At 32.4% G+C, this 13,430-nt stretch overlaps 2 long non-coding RNA genes across 2 annotated transcripts; one reads left to right on the top strand and one right to left on the bottom strand.

Moving 5' to 3' along the window:
* On the bottom strand, positions 1-3,559 carry LOC139483520 (uncharacterized). Its single transcript, XR_011655017.1, has 4 exons — positions 3,422-3,559; positions 1,244-1,307; positions 700-781; positions 1-44 (listed from the first exon to the last, which is right to left on the bottom strand). It is a non-coding gene; the product is annotated as an uncharacterized lncRNA (long non-coding RNA).
* A 5,384-nt stretch (positions 3,560-8,943) lies between these two features.
* On the top strand, positions 8,944-10,697 carry LOC139481803 (uncharacterized). Its single transcript, XR_011654691.1, has 2 exons — positions 8,944-8,978; positions 10,186-10,697. It is a non-coding gene; the product is annotated as an uncharacterized lncRNA (long non-coding RNA).
* Positions 10,698-13,430: the final 2,733 nt, after the last annotated feature.

Genomic DNA, 13,430 nt, shown 5'->3' with positions numbered 1-13,430 from the left:
GTATCTGGTGAATATATCTGCATCTTGATCTCACAGGCTAATTTCTACAAGAAGCAGATTATAGTTTAACAAATATGTAAACAGCAGAGTAATCTGAGTTCACTTAGTAATAGGCATTTTTAGTTTGATAATGGGTAATTTTTTAATAAAGTTCAATCTAGTTTATCCCTGCCACATTCTGTATGTGCCTGTCCCAAGTCAGGAACTAGTTATTCAGTAGTTGTATTTAGTTCTCCTTTGAATTGTTTAAATTTATAGCTGATTATGTAGTATGGGTTTGTCTTTTTGTGTAAGGTTGTATGGAGACTTAAAGTGGCTCCTTTATATGTCATGTCAAGTACATGTATTGGGGAGAGTTTTCATATTGGCAATCATACCACATCTTCTTATTTTCAAAATGGCTTTGTACCAATGCAAGCATTAGGAATATTTTATCCAACTTTATAGATTTAATTTTCAACTCTATCCATTATAAGATAAATCATGGACAAATAGAGAAACAAATAGACTAAAATTCTGATAGTTCTAAGTAGTTATCAGATTTTAAACAGGTTAGATAACTCTCTTATACATGTAAACATGGAACATGTACATAATTTGTTCATGTTTCATATCTATTTTTTTAAAAGACAAGGCATAATATACATGATATAACAATTAACATGAACATGTATCTTAGAAAACTGCTTTATTTATTACCTTTGCCCATCTGTGTTTGTCTGTGTATTAGGTAAATGTAGCATAAGTTCTCCACAGTAATTAACAAGGTTAACTAGCATCTCTGAAATTTATAAAGTTCCTTGTCATCATTAATACATTGATCATGATCATGTACATGTATATAGATATACAAATGTAAATAAATTAAAGTTAAGTTCAGACATGTTTCAAATAATTTTAGGTACAACCATTTATTTTATTCATTTTTCAATGACACTACAACAATTGACAACAAAATTGCTATCAATCTGATCACAAAAAAAAACCTGTGTATTAGTTAATGAAAATACACATGATTAGTCTAATATACATGTATCATGTTTTGATTATTTACAGACCCATAATGTACATTTAAATTAACAGTGACAGATGGCAGAAATACATATATACAACTGTACAAATGACAAGGTGCATGTATATGTATCTTCATGATCATATAAATGAAAGAAGAGTAATACATGTACATGTATGCTACATTTCTTGGGATGATAATCAAAAATATCTCAGATAATCTGCAACTTACCTAATCAATTGTGTTTTGTAGGTTTGGGGGGATTAATGTCACATCTTTAACAAGGAAGGTTTCTCTAAAAAATAAAATATAAATTTCTGTTACAAAAATGTTTTTCATTTTGATAGCACATACATGTACAATGTAGATAAGGAATGTATAAATGTAGCAGTACAATGTACATGTACAAATGATCAAGCTGACTATGCAGTATGGGCTTTGCTCATTGTTAAAGGCCGTACGGTGACCTATAGTTGTTAATGTTTGTGTCATTTTGGGTTTTTTGTGGGTAGTTGTCGCATTGGCAATCATACCACATCTTCTTTTTTATATTTGTTAGTTTGTTATACAATGTTTCTTACCAAATATAATAAAGTGAAAACTGGATATATGATAAATATTAAAAAAACACATACATTTTATAATAAAATGATATTTGTTGTAAATATGCTATTTGCCAATGTACATGTACATGATGTATCAATAAAAAGAATAAATAATTAGAATTCAAATATTAAAAAGCTTTACAACTTGTGACCTTACAACGCTGAAAATTTACTCAGGGACAACGCACCTTGGTGAACTTGTGTCTTATTCGCTCAGTCGTTGAATATTTGCATGATTAGTCTGTATTTAAATTTTAGTTATTGTATAAAAAAAATTTAAGTATAGTATGGATATCAGATTAAAATGGGAAGTACATGTACATTGTTTTGAACATGTAAAGTATCAACTTCTTCTTACATTCATAGAAATTAAACAGAAAAAACTCCTAGATAATGAGATATATATACATGTAGGAACGGTCAATTGTTTGTTTGCTCTTAATTTATGTTTCTTTGTATCCTACATCATGTACATGAGAATTTGACTTTTAATCAAATACATGAAATGCTGATTAAATTATTAGATGATATTTAGATGGATATTATCAAAATAAATATATTACTATAGTCATGCTAGTATAAACATGTATCAATTAATTAGTGTTGATTAGTGTATGTGTCAATGTGACAAGTAAAAAAGCCATTGATGGTTCATGCTACATGATGATCAAACATGTACATGTACATTGTATGTGTACCATGGCAATTCAACTTTTGAACATGTTGAAGGGTAGCCTTTGCTTGAATCCATCAATTATCAGTCAGGGGACTTACTGAAATAAGTGATTTTTAAATCACTTATTTGAGTAGCAAATTCAAGGTTTTATCACAAATTGGGATTTTGTAGTTTTTTCAAAATTTTAAACACATAGGTTTAGATAATATCTTTTAATTAGTAAAATTAAAAAAATATGAACTTTTTGTCTCTTTTAAGTAGCAAGGTTCATGCCTTTGATGCTATCATTTAGATAAAAATTCCATTTTAGTTGAAAAAATGCTATAATAATGGCTTTACATAATGAGCTGATACTTTCTTAAAAGATTTTTCACAGCAGTGGGAGTATTTTTCCTGTGAAGTTCAAGGTTTCATCTTTCAGATTATGTAATAAAATTCTACTGTTCGCGATAAAAATTTCACTGTTCGGGGTTGTTGAAATTAGTGTGGGTAATTAACAAAATGATACGTAAAGAAGTGATTTTTGGGAAGGAAATTGAGGTCTGATACGTAAACAAGTGATTTTTATGTCATTATCCTAGATTCAGTACAAGGTCATCACCTGAAATGACCTGGTCATCCTAGACAACACAGATGTTGGTTCTGATAAGTTTAGAAACATAATTAGACCCTGGATCATTAGTATTCTATATTTAAAGCTACATTAAAATTAAATCACGTCTTCTAGTGATTTATTTGTACTACTTAAACAGGTGATTATTAAAGAAAGACAACTCTAACGTCCAACCTTTATGGAAATAATGTTACTTGAATCAGTGATTTAGAAAATCACTTGTTTAAGTAAGTCCCCTGACTGATTATCTGATAGCACTTTTGTTTAATGCTTTCTTGCAGTTGTTATCAATATGTTTGAATTTGTTTTTTGCCTTGACTTGGGTGTTTGTTCCCAAATTATTACAAGCATATAAACTGACCGACCATGATTATTTTGTAAATAATAATTAGTTTAGATTACTATTACATCTAACAGCTGTTTTACCAGACAAACTGGTGTCGTGGGACATAATAAACATGACAATGTTGTCCAACTCAAGTTTTAAAATGTTTGGATTTGTAAATGCAAATTACCTGGCACCTGCTCAAAGTTCTACACTGAAGCTTGGCATCAGCTTGGCCTTTGGTTTACTATGTTCTCGTTGTTAGGGACCATGAGGAAGTGGGTTCAATTCCATCCAGATATACACTTAACATATGAATACAGAACTTAAAAACATAAAAGTAAACGATCCATTCAAATAGTCTCCCAGAGGCAGAGCAGATCGCCAGATGAAAAAGACAAGTGCGTGATGTGTTTTCATTCCTTCTATCAACTAATCTTCCTATGCCTGTACAACATATTTGACAACCAGGTGCATGCAAACTGCACACCTTATTTCCGCATGACGATAAGACGAAGAGACTTAAATCGGCGTACATTTTTTGGTAAAACGCCTTCGTCTGTCTTGGCAGCCGACCGAGTCGTCCATATTTGTTTACCATAACTTCTGTTTCCGGATTGTCAAAATTGGACAATTTATAGGAAAATATTAGAGTTTACTCTATATTTAATGAAAATATACTTCAATTAAGCCTTTCTGGTATTTTAATCGTCATTTTAAAAAAATAACTATACTTTCGCTTACTAGGCGGAAACTACCGAGGTGTTGAAAAAATTGACACCTCGGTAAACTCCGGAAAATTTTCCGTAAATCTTTATTATGGGTCGGATACCTTAACATTCAATTTATAAATTTTTATTTTGCCAATTCTTTTTTTGCATGCCGAATCAATGTGCACGCAACTTCGGAGCTACGATCTTTCTCTGAATGAACAGCTTCATCAACACTTGTAACAGCTTCTTAAACACTTGTAACTAGGTTGTCAAACTAATATCCGGGATAGACCAAAAGTCTCCGATTCCGATTGACCAACTCATCTCTCTCTCTTCTGCTTTTTTTTTTTTTTTTGTGAAAACGACGTGGATGCACGTGCTGTCGTGCCTCCGGGTAGCTACGCCCCTGACTATACACTCGCTTGAAATGCGTCTACAATTGTCGTTTGTCGTTTGTTAGTTCAAACGATGCATTTCCTTCTAACCTTAACATTAAATCAATTATCTAAACGTGTTCTTGCTTGTCATAACTCAAAACATTCAATTTGTCTAAAATTACTCAAGATTTCAATCCCCTCAAAATGATGCATTTGTTTCTACCTCTGAAACGTTTAACAAAACTATAACAAACGGCACACAAACGGCTACCAGGGGATTGAAATTCTACTTTAGGGTAAACTTTGGGGAAATATGTGACATCTTTGCCCTCTTTTTGCAATATTTTAGGCAAATACATTTTGTACATACAGGTTATTGCCATACAGCAAAAAGAAAAAAAATTATCTTTAACCATTCAACTACTGGATATCAAAACAGTATGAAAAATACTGATAACATACTTATGCATATATATTTGACAAACAGCACGCTTTTTTTTTTATAAGAAAGCAAGGCAATTGGGATGGTAAAGTTCATGTATATATCTAACATAAGTACTAATCCAGTGACAAATCCCATTTTGTGCTGTCATTTCCAAAAAAAATAAAACTACCATTACATATCAGTGTCCACTATGAATAAGTTTTTTATAAGCATTGGGTTCCTCTTTGTTGGGTTAGTGCAAGTCTCTCATACTTCCCACACAGTGGTTGTCGTGTCAGCCACTGCCTCACCTAGATTTCTCGGCGCCCGTTGCTGTCTACACCATCTTGTTCGTCTTCTATGCACACTACAAACTCCATCTCAGCTATTAACCTCTGTGGTCCTGCCACCTTGCCGGAGAGGAGGGAAGTGGATTGTAACCCTTGGCTATAGCGAAGATGCACCTTGCCCACAAATCCAATTGCTTTATTTCTATGTAGATATTTTAAATGTATGATTTTACTCGAACCTTTTACTGAATATAACCAAATAAACGAAGAATGTGTCCATGGAACACTGATAATGCTCCAGCTAGCATATATAACATTATAAAGGGTCATGTTGGGACGTACATTGTACGTGTGTACGGACGGACAAGGGTAATACTCAATTCCCACTCCGAAGCGGCGGGGAATAAAAAAAAATCATAAAATGTGCATACCCGACCAATTCCCGATTATCACTACGATCCATATACGATCAGGACGATCTGATCTGGTCGAGATCAGGCTGGGATCGTGAATAGTTGATTTGGTCTAGCTAGTCGAGTAAAGATCGTGTAAAGATCGTGAATCGGAATTATCGAATAAGTATTCATTTTGTTGTCGGGCTGGAGTTGTGATAGAGTCGTTAAGGAGTCGTGAATGGTCGAGTTATGGTCGTGTGCAGTCGGATGGCGGTCGGGTAGAAGTCGTAAACAGAAGAAGAATTTGGTTGAGCTTGGTCTTGGAAATTTGGACAATCGGGATCATCGAGTTGATCTGATGGGCAGTGTGAACCTGGCATATATTCTTTCACGATCGTTTCTCTCGTTAACCCGAATGACACCCGTGATGTAGACTATATGTTGGTAATATAGGTATCAGATGAAAGGCGAAGTAATGGTGACTACTGTAGAACACATTACATGAACATGCAGAATGTATGCATTATCGCCCTTTGCACAATTTCTTGTCTTTTTTTAGTTCTAACGTGATATTCACATTTCATTGCTGGAAAAAAGAATGTATGATTAAAACTACATTGTATGTTCTATATCGACATAAGGTCTACGATTAGGTTACTTGTGTTTATTGTTGTGTAATGCATAATTATATCAATACAAATATAGTCCCTACTAGTTTTCAAAGTTTATGATAACTTGCAAAAGTATGTAAGAAACAAAATTATAACTTAAGAAAGTACTGTTGCACAAAATGTTGGTTATCATTTAATTTCAAATTGTTCATGAAAGATGCTGTTTTTGCTACAAGTTTTTGGTTGATGGTTAACATTTTGGTTTAAACTTTGCATCCCCATATTATTGGCTAAATAGTGGCGGACTGCCTAAATTGTACTAGACCGATTATCAGAACTGAATTTTTCACACGTTTAAATTAGTTGTTGTTTTTTTTTTAACTTTCGAGGTAAAGTGTTGAATGTGGAAAAAAAATGATAGCTTTAATGTTAATTCTTATCAAGATGGTTACAGACTTCAACCAATTGCAGGTTTATCAAGTCGTTAAAGAAATATTGATTTATGATTATTAGTATTAATAAGTCTGGTCATGCATTATCTTTCAAGCCAAACTAATGCGTTGCCTTATCTTTCACGATCAAGTTTGATAAAAATTGAACAAAATTAAAGTTTTCATAAACAAATTAACACTTTCAAGGGAAGAGCATACTTTTATTTTACTGTACTATCAGATACAACAAAGATCAAATTTCAAAAATATCATAATATATTGAAATATGACCATAATACGTACAATTAGCGTGTTTTTAAAAATTAATTCCATAGAAAATGCATTGCGCTTTTTTTTACATAAAGTACTGCATATTTTCTTTATCTTGTTGCACAATAATGTCAATGAAGTTGAACCATTTTGACAGACATATTTTTTTGTTCGGATTTGTTCCGCGTTTTGAAAATTAAGCGATTTTTTCGCAGATTCTGACCTAGACTTTATATTAAATTTCTTTCACGATCCGGTGACAGAGCTTTCACGATCGTCTCCCAATACTTGACCACCGTTAGATATTCTTTCACGATCGTTTCTCTCATTAAACTGAATGACACCTGTGTACATGGTTTGATATTTTCACCTATGCATAGGCACTATATAGTATATCAAATATAAACTACTTATGTACCAGTATGTTCTATTCGCCCGGGCCCGATTTAGTGGTGTTACATCTTACAAAGTCTATCCGATTAATTTTGCAAAGAATTTAGCTCAAACAGGTACATGTACTTAATGCCGTCTTAAACTTGCAGTGAGGCTAGAATTTGTTTTTGTTTTTATTTTGGTGCTTCGTGTCCGTGTTGATTTCGAAGGCTTAAAAGTTTACTTTAACCTTGATATAAAAAACAGCAATGCACGCGCTGTTCCATTGTTTTTTGCAAGTCATTTTTTAGTTGTGCATGCACTGATTTGTGTCATGAAACTTTTAAGGATACCCATATCCTTTAATTTTGTATAATGTATCTCACTCTGTGTAGTATTACATGATTTAATTTCCATCTCATCTTTCTTTGTCTCAACCTATAATTTTTTTTTCTAAAACATTTACTGTTTCATCTGCTGAATACTGCTACTAACGAAAAAAAAAAAAGATATTTGACTGTTTTTATGCTAACATAAGCTTTAATAATCACATGGGCTGTGCCTCCGGTTCTTGCGTGTGAATGTGCGTTAACTTTCTGAAATCCTGGGTTTATCTATCACTCAGTTGATAAAGGAAACCGCAGAGGATTCTTTTCGTATGAGTTCTGTTTCAGGTCGGAGGCCTAGAAAACATGTTTTGACAGACGTAACATTATTATCCAAACTACATGTATGTACAAAAAAAAACGAACCTAGACTAAGTGCATAATACACGGGTATCACTAATGTCTTATATCTGACTATAATGATTCCTATATTGTACCTAATTGTCAAAATCGTGGTCCGAAAATAAATATCAATCATATGTAAACAACGAGGGTATCTAATCTTGTGTATTATTTATTTTGATTTCATCTAACTAATTTTAGAGAATATTTCAAAAGAAATTATAACGACTGACGCAAAAGATTGACCCGAATTAATCTGAAACAATGACACTATTAATCGGTGAAGTTGTCAAAATCATGAATGACGCAGCTCTTGACTGCTTAACCGCGATTATACAAACGTTTTTCAAAACATATACTCAGATACTAGAAAAAAGCATCTTGCAAACTGTGCATGATTAAAAAAAAACTAAAAACGACAATGCAAGTCAAAAATAATTTAATTTGTGATTTCTTTCATAGCATATTTAGGGAAATATAGGGACCTAATAGTGCTAAACCAAACATATCTCGACGTTACTAGTGCCTTTATCGAAAAAATCCATAGAATGTGTTAATCTCTTCATTTTTTTTTTCATTCTTTTTATTTCGGAACATTAAACACAACCCCCTTTCAAAATCAATTTGATTTATTTTCTTTGTGTAATAGTATCATAATCGAATTGTTGTTAGATATTTTTACTCTTCTTTTAGATTTGTACGAAATATATTTCTAAATTTGAACCAATTTTCTTACTTTAAGGCTTGCTGAACTAGATTCAAAATTCCGGTAATGAATTAAAAAAAAACAATATTTTGTTCTATTTTACTTCATGGAAAATTGTCATCTGAACAGGTGGTCACCCCAACTGCTTCTTTATTTCTTATGTGATTCCACTAATATTTTTTTTTAACTCGCACAAATGCAAGTAACAATATTTAATTGATTTTTTTGAGACACATTGGTGCGGTTTTCTCGTCATACTTTTTTAGTATAAGTATACGCCTTAATGTTCCAATCTTCATCTGAGTGTTATCTGGTCACTTGAGATTAGCGGCTAATAAAATTACTATATAAACTGGTCAGGGGCCAGATAAAAGTCAAAACTGGACACTATTATATTAATATTGTTTATACACAAAAAGCAGAAGAAATTGTAAGTACATTATTTCTTATTCCATTAAGATTTCATTTGTCTTTCAGAAAAATATAGTTAAGATTTATTCACATTTGACATTACATTAATGAAATTGGAGACCTCATTTTCTTTCTTTGCGGTTTCTAGCGCTTTAAAGTGTTTTTTCTCCAAAACTACAGATTTTTGTAAACGGTCAATTGCATATATACACTGTACACCTTATACATGTTACATGTGCATAGGTTTTATCATCGAAATATACTGGCACAATTGTTACTTAGAATGTTCTTTCTAGGTATGTATTATGCTTCATAATTGTACGTACCCGGTCTAGAATCTTATACAGTATGTGTGCTTTTATTTTGATATAAAGAAAAGCAATGTTGTATAACTTCAATTTTACAACCCCAAAAAACGCATATTTATTCTTGCGACAAAGAAAAGTTGCATTAATTTTGTATCTTTTGACTTATAACTTCAAATGTTATTTGGAAATATGTGGTTATAATTGCTGATAGAGAAAGTGCTATTTTAAAACAACACTTAAGATTTGTATTGAAGCATTAAAAAGGAATGTCAATGAAAAGATTTTCAATTTTCACATTGTGTGTCGGAGAAAAAATGCAACTATGATGCTTTTATTTTTATTTATGCAATCGCTTTTATTTATTTATTTATACTGCTGTTACTGGGATTTAATTTCCAAAACTTTCAATGGGTGAACTAGGGTATTGAAATATAGTACCTACCTGGCAGCTAAATCAATTCTTAAAAAAATAAGGGTGTCCGATTGATTGTGTGTGATGTGTAAAAACACATTAATTTTTGGTCCAAATTGGGCGAATGCATGCACTTGCAACAGTTTGTTTTGTTGTTGTCCATAACGTTCCTAAGCGATACTTTAGCCTTATCCAATTTAACGGGTGTTTTTCATTGACAGTCAATTTGAAACATTCTTGCTGTTCACTCCATGTCATTTGAACTTTCGTTAATTTGTCTGACCTAAATTAGCATGCCATAGTTGCCACCAAATAAGTAAGGCAAACTACATCCATGAAATGTTAACCACATCATTTGTCGGTAAAAAAATAACTTTGTGAAGACTGGATTAACTTCAATTTTTTAATTTTATTTTTTAATAATTTATATGCGTTAGTGCATTTTTTTGTTATAAAATTATACATTTGCATGTTCTGTTATTTTATTTTTCGCTTTTATTTTTCAGAAAATGGAGAGGAAAGTGTTAGTTCTTGTTGCAGTTATTTTTCTTATCGGTACAGCATTTGCAACATGTCGGACAAACTGCGCACACAGATATCAAGATGATGTAAACAGCTGTGAAGCCCATGGAGGTTCAAATGACGCATGCGTAGAAAAGGCAACTGCACACATGCTGCACTGCATGAAACCATGTTCATCTAGAAAAAGGAGCGTAGACTGGAAGCTATTCCATGTGTAAATCTTAACTTTCAAATTTGACGAGGACTATTTTGGATAAAATAGGTCCGATATACGATTTGTGTTACTAAATATTTATAACGACTAACAATGTATTACTGCACTACACCAAGTTTGTTTGTTGCATTGAACTGAATTGAAAAATTTAGACTTTTTTTATTATATATTGTTGTTATTTTATTGTTCAACATGAAAGGTTGAGTTCTTTGTTCAATGTCTTATATGTATGTGATACAATATAATTTATTTTTATACTGTAAATAAATCCTGCTTATTTTATTCATTTTTCATTTTTTTTCTAGGCCATTTTGCTTTCGACTACTTAAGCTAATCAGGTCTTTGTTTTCTTTATTCGAAATTGTGAACCAACAACTTTGAACAATAAAAATATCAACCAAGCTCTACATCCATGTGGAATGATTCTTTGGCCTGTCGGGAGTTTTGGTTTTAACACCCCTTTAAACAATATTTGGCCAGTTCTTGTTTTTCGGTGGCGAAAGTCGAAGTACCCGCAGAGAACCATAGAACACTCTAACCAATAACAATATCCGTACTATTATTATATCCTTTAATTGTTTCCAAGGCCTTTTCTGATTAATTCTCGGCAGAGTAATTGACCCCATTATCTGTGTTTGGCTACCAATGGGTTATGATTTATTCCAAATATATAAGAATACATCGCGATTTGGGCCGGGGATTCGTCAATAAGACAGCAATCTATTGACAATGACAATACAAAAAAAACAACAACACGAAGATGTCAATAACATATACCCTTAACAAATTCAGATGAAATTAAATATTGCTCTAGCTCTAAATTGCACAGTGTTTAGAACATTATTAGAAAACAGATTGACATTGACACACAATCCAGAATATAGATTCCCAGGTCATTTGGTAGTATTTTCTTTTTAATGTATTCATTTTCAACAGTGTTTAATATATAACATGGGCACTAATGGTGGAACTTTAGGATTGATTGAAAGTAATTTGTTTAATGTTTTGTGGAAAATACTTAGTGCATGGTAAGGCACCTTAGTGCATCAAGTTAAATTAGGCCGTTGGTTTTCTCGTTTGAATTGTTTAACATTGTCATTTCTGGGCCTTTTATAGCTGGTTATGCGGTATGGGCTTTGCTCATTGTTGAAGGCCGTACGGTGACCTATAGTTGTTAATTTCTGTGTTATTTTGGTCTCTTGTGGTTAGTTGTCTTATTGGCAATCATACAACATGTTCTTTTTTTATATATTAAACACAATAGGTAATTATTCGTGTAATAGTGGTCGTTCTGGGTGAAGATTGATAAATATTTACAATTTGGAAATTAGTATGGCGTTCATTATCACTGAACTAGTATATATTTGTTTAGGGGCCAGCTGAAGGACTCCTCCGGGTGCGGGAATTTCTCGCTACATTGAAGACATGTTGGTGACATACTGCTGTTGTTCATTCCCCATTTCCATTCTCAATTTTACTACTAACAATGGGTGTACATGTACATATGGCTCAGGAACAGAATCCCGTTTACGAAATTAATATGTAGAATTGAACGTTCCGTGTCCAGTGGCAAATAATACAACTGGATTACAGATAAAATATATTTATAGCAAACAAGTACATTTTAGGTTTATTAAAACAACGACCAATAAATGCTACAGTTATCTGTCAACTCAATTCATTTAATATTCATTTATTGAAAAGTCTCAAACTAACGACAAAAATGCTAGTTTGTCGTCTCATTGACGTTTACCCAATACAACTTTATTGTTAAACATCCTAATAGATATCTTGTGGTCAAATTTTGAAGCTAGGCTGCTGTCTTATTAAAGTACAGTAACGGTAAATACCTAAATTTAATAACTTTTGCCAATGGTGTCTGTGGCGCAGCGGTAAGATAAGTGACTGGCAGTACTTCATTTCAGTTTGTGAAAGTTAGTTAAATACATGTAGATATTTTTGTGGCTTACTGCCCCTTTCGGGTTTGTTACGTTGCTGACAAACTTGCAAACGAGCGGCTTTTGTTCATGAAGCTCAGAAGACAATTTAGTGTCAAGATGTGCTTCAGATTTCCATATTTTGTTCATGTTGTTAACCTTGTACTTCAATTATTTCTATGTAAGATTTTTTTTTTAAATGTCTTCACTGGGACATCCAGAGCTGAAACATGAAGACTTGCGTTTAGCGGGGGCGTAACTCTAAAGATGTTCGTACCATTTTTTTGTAAAAAGCATTCCAATACTCTGCCCGCATAAAAAAATGTTCTTTTTAACAAAACAACATGCTAAATGATGCGTTTAAATAGTGACTACTTGATACAAAGCAGAAATTTTGCAATTATTGTACAAAGAAAACACCCTTTTCTTGTAGAAACAAATATAATAAATAGTAATGTGTCGTGGTAAAGTTAGAAAACGTACTTAATGAAAAGGCCAAGTCCAATCTTCAATTCTTTTCCCGAACCTCTACTTAAATTCCTTATTAAGTGAATACCCATCTCTTCTCTCTCTCTATATGTAGACAACATAGACAAAACCGTTCGTTCTCTAGCAAGGTTGCAGTTATTATTCATAAGGCGTTTTGTTCAGCGGCATATATTACAACTATATCACAGATTTGAGGTTATTATAGCAAAAACAGAGTTTATTTAAAAACAATAAACAATAATTACATTAGATGTATGTTTCATTATAATACTTTATTCTGATTAGCTAACAGCACATCACGTGTTATTCCGTAAGCAATTGTATCACTCAATAATACTTTTCATTCATGATAGCACGTGGTCCCACAATAAAGTGCACAGGTGAATTAAATAAAAACAATACAAAATTCGTTTTTTCTTGATCATAGCTAAAAAAAAATGTAATTATAAGTATTGAATGCTTCTTTTTGTAACTTCATAGGGTTGTAAAAGCGTTGACCGTGCGCACATTTTTAGAATGAAGCGCGGAAAAATGTAACGCTTTTACACCCCAATGAATTTACAAAAAGAAGCATTCAATTCTTAAATAA

The sequence above is a fragment of the Mytilus edulis genome, chromosome 7 (assembly GCF_963676685.1).
Source record: "Mytilus edulis chromosome 7, xbMytEdul2.2, whole genome shotgun sequence".
In the NCBI taxonomy this organism is placed as follows: Eukaryota; Metazoa; Mollusca; class Bivalvia; order Mytilida; family Mytilidae; genus Mytilus; species Mytilus edulis.
The sequence above is the reverse complement of the archived record's forward strand: the minus strand, read 5'-3'. Positions and strand labels throughout refer to the sequence as shown.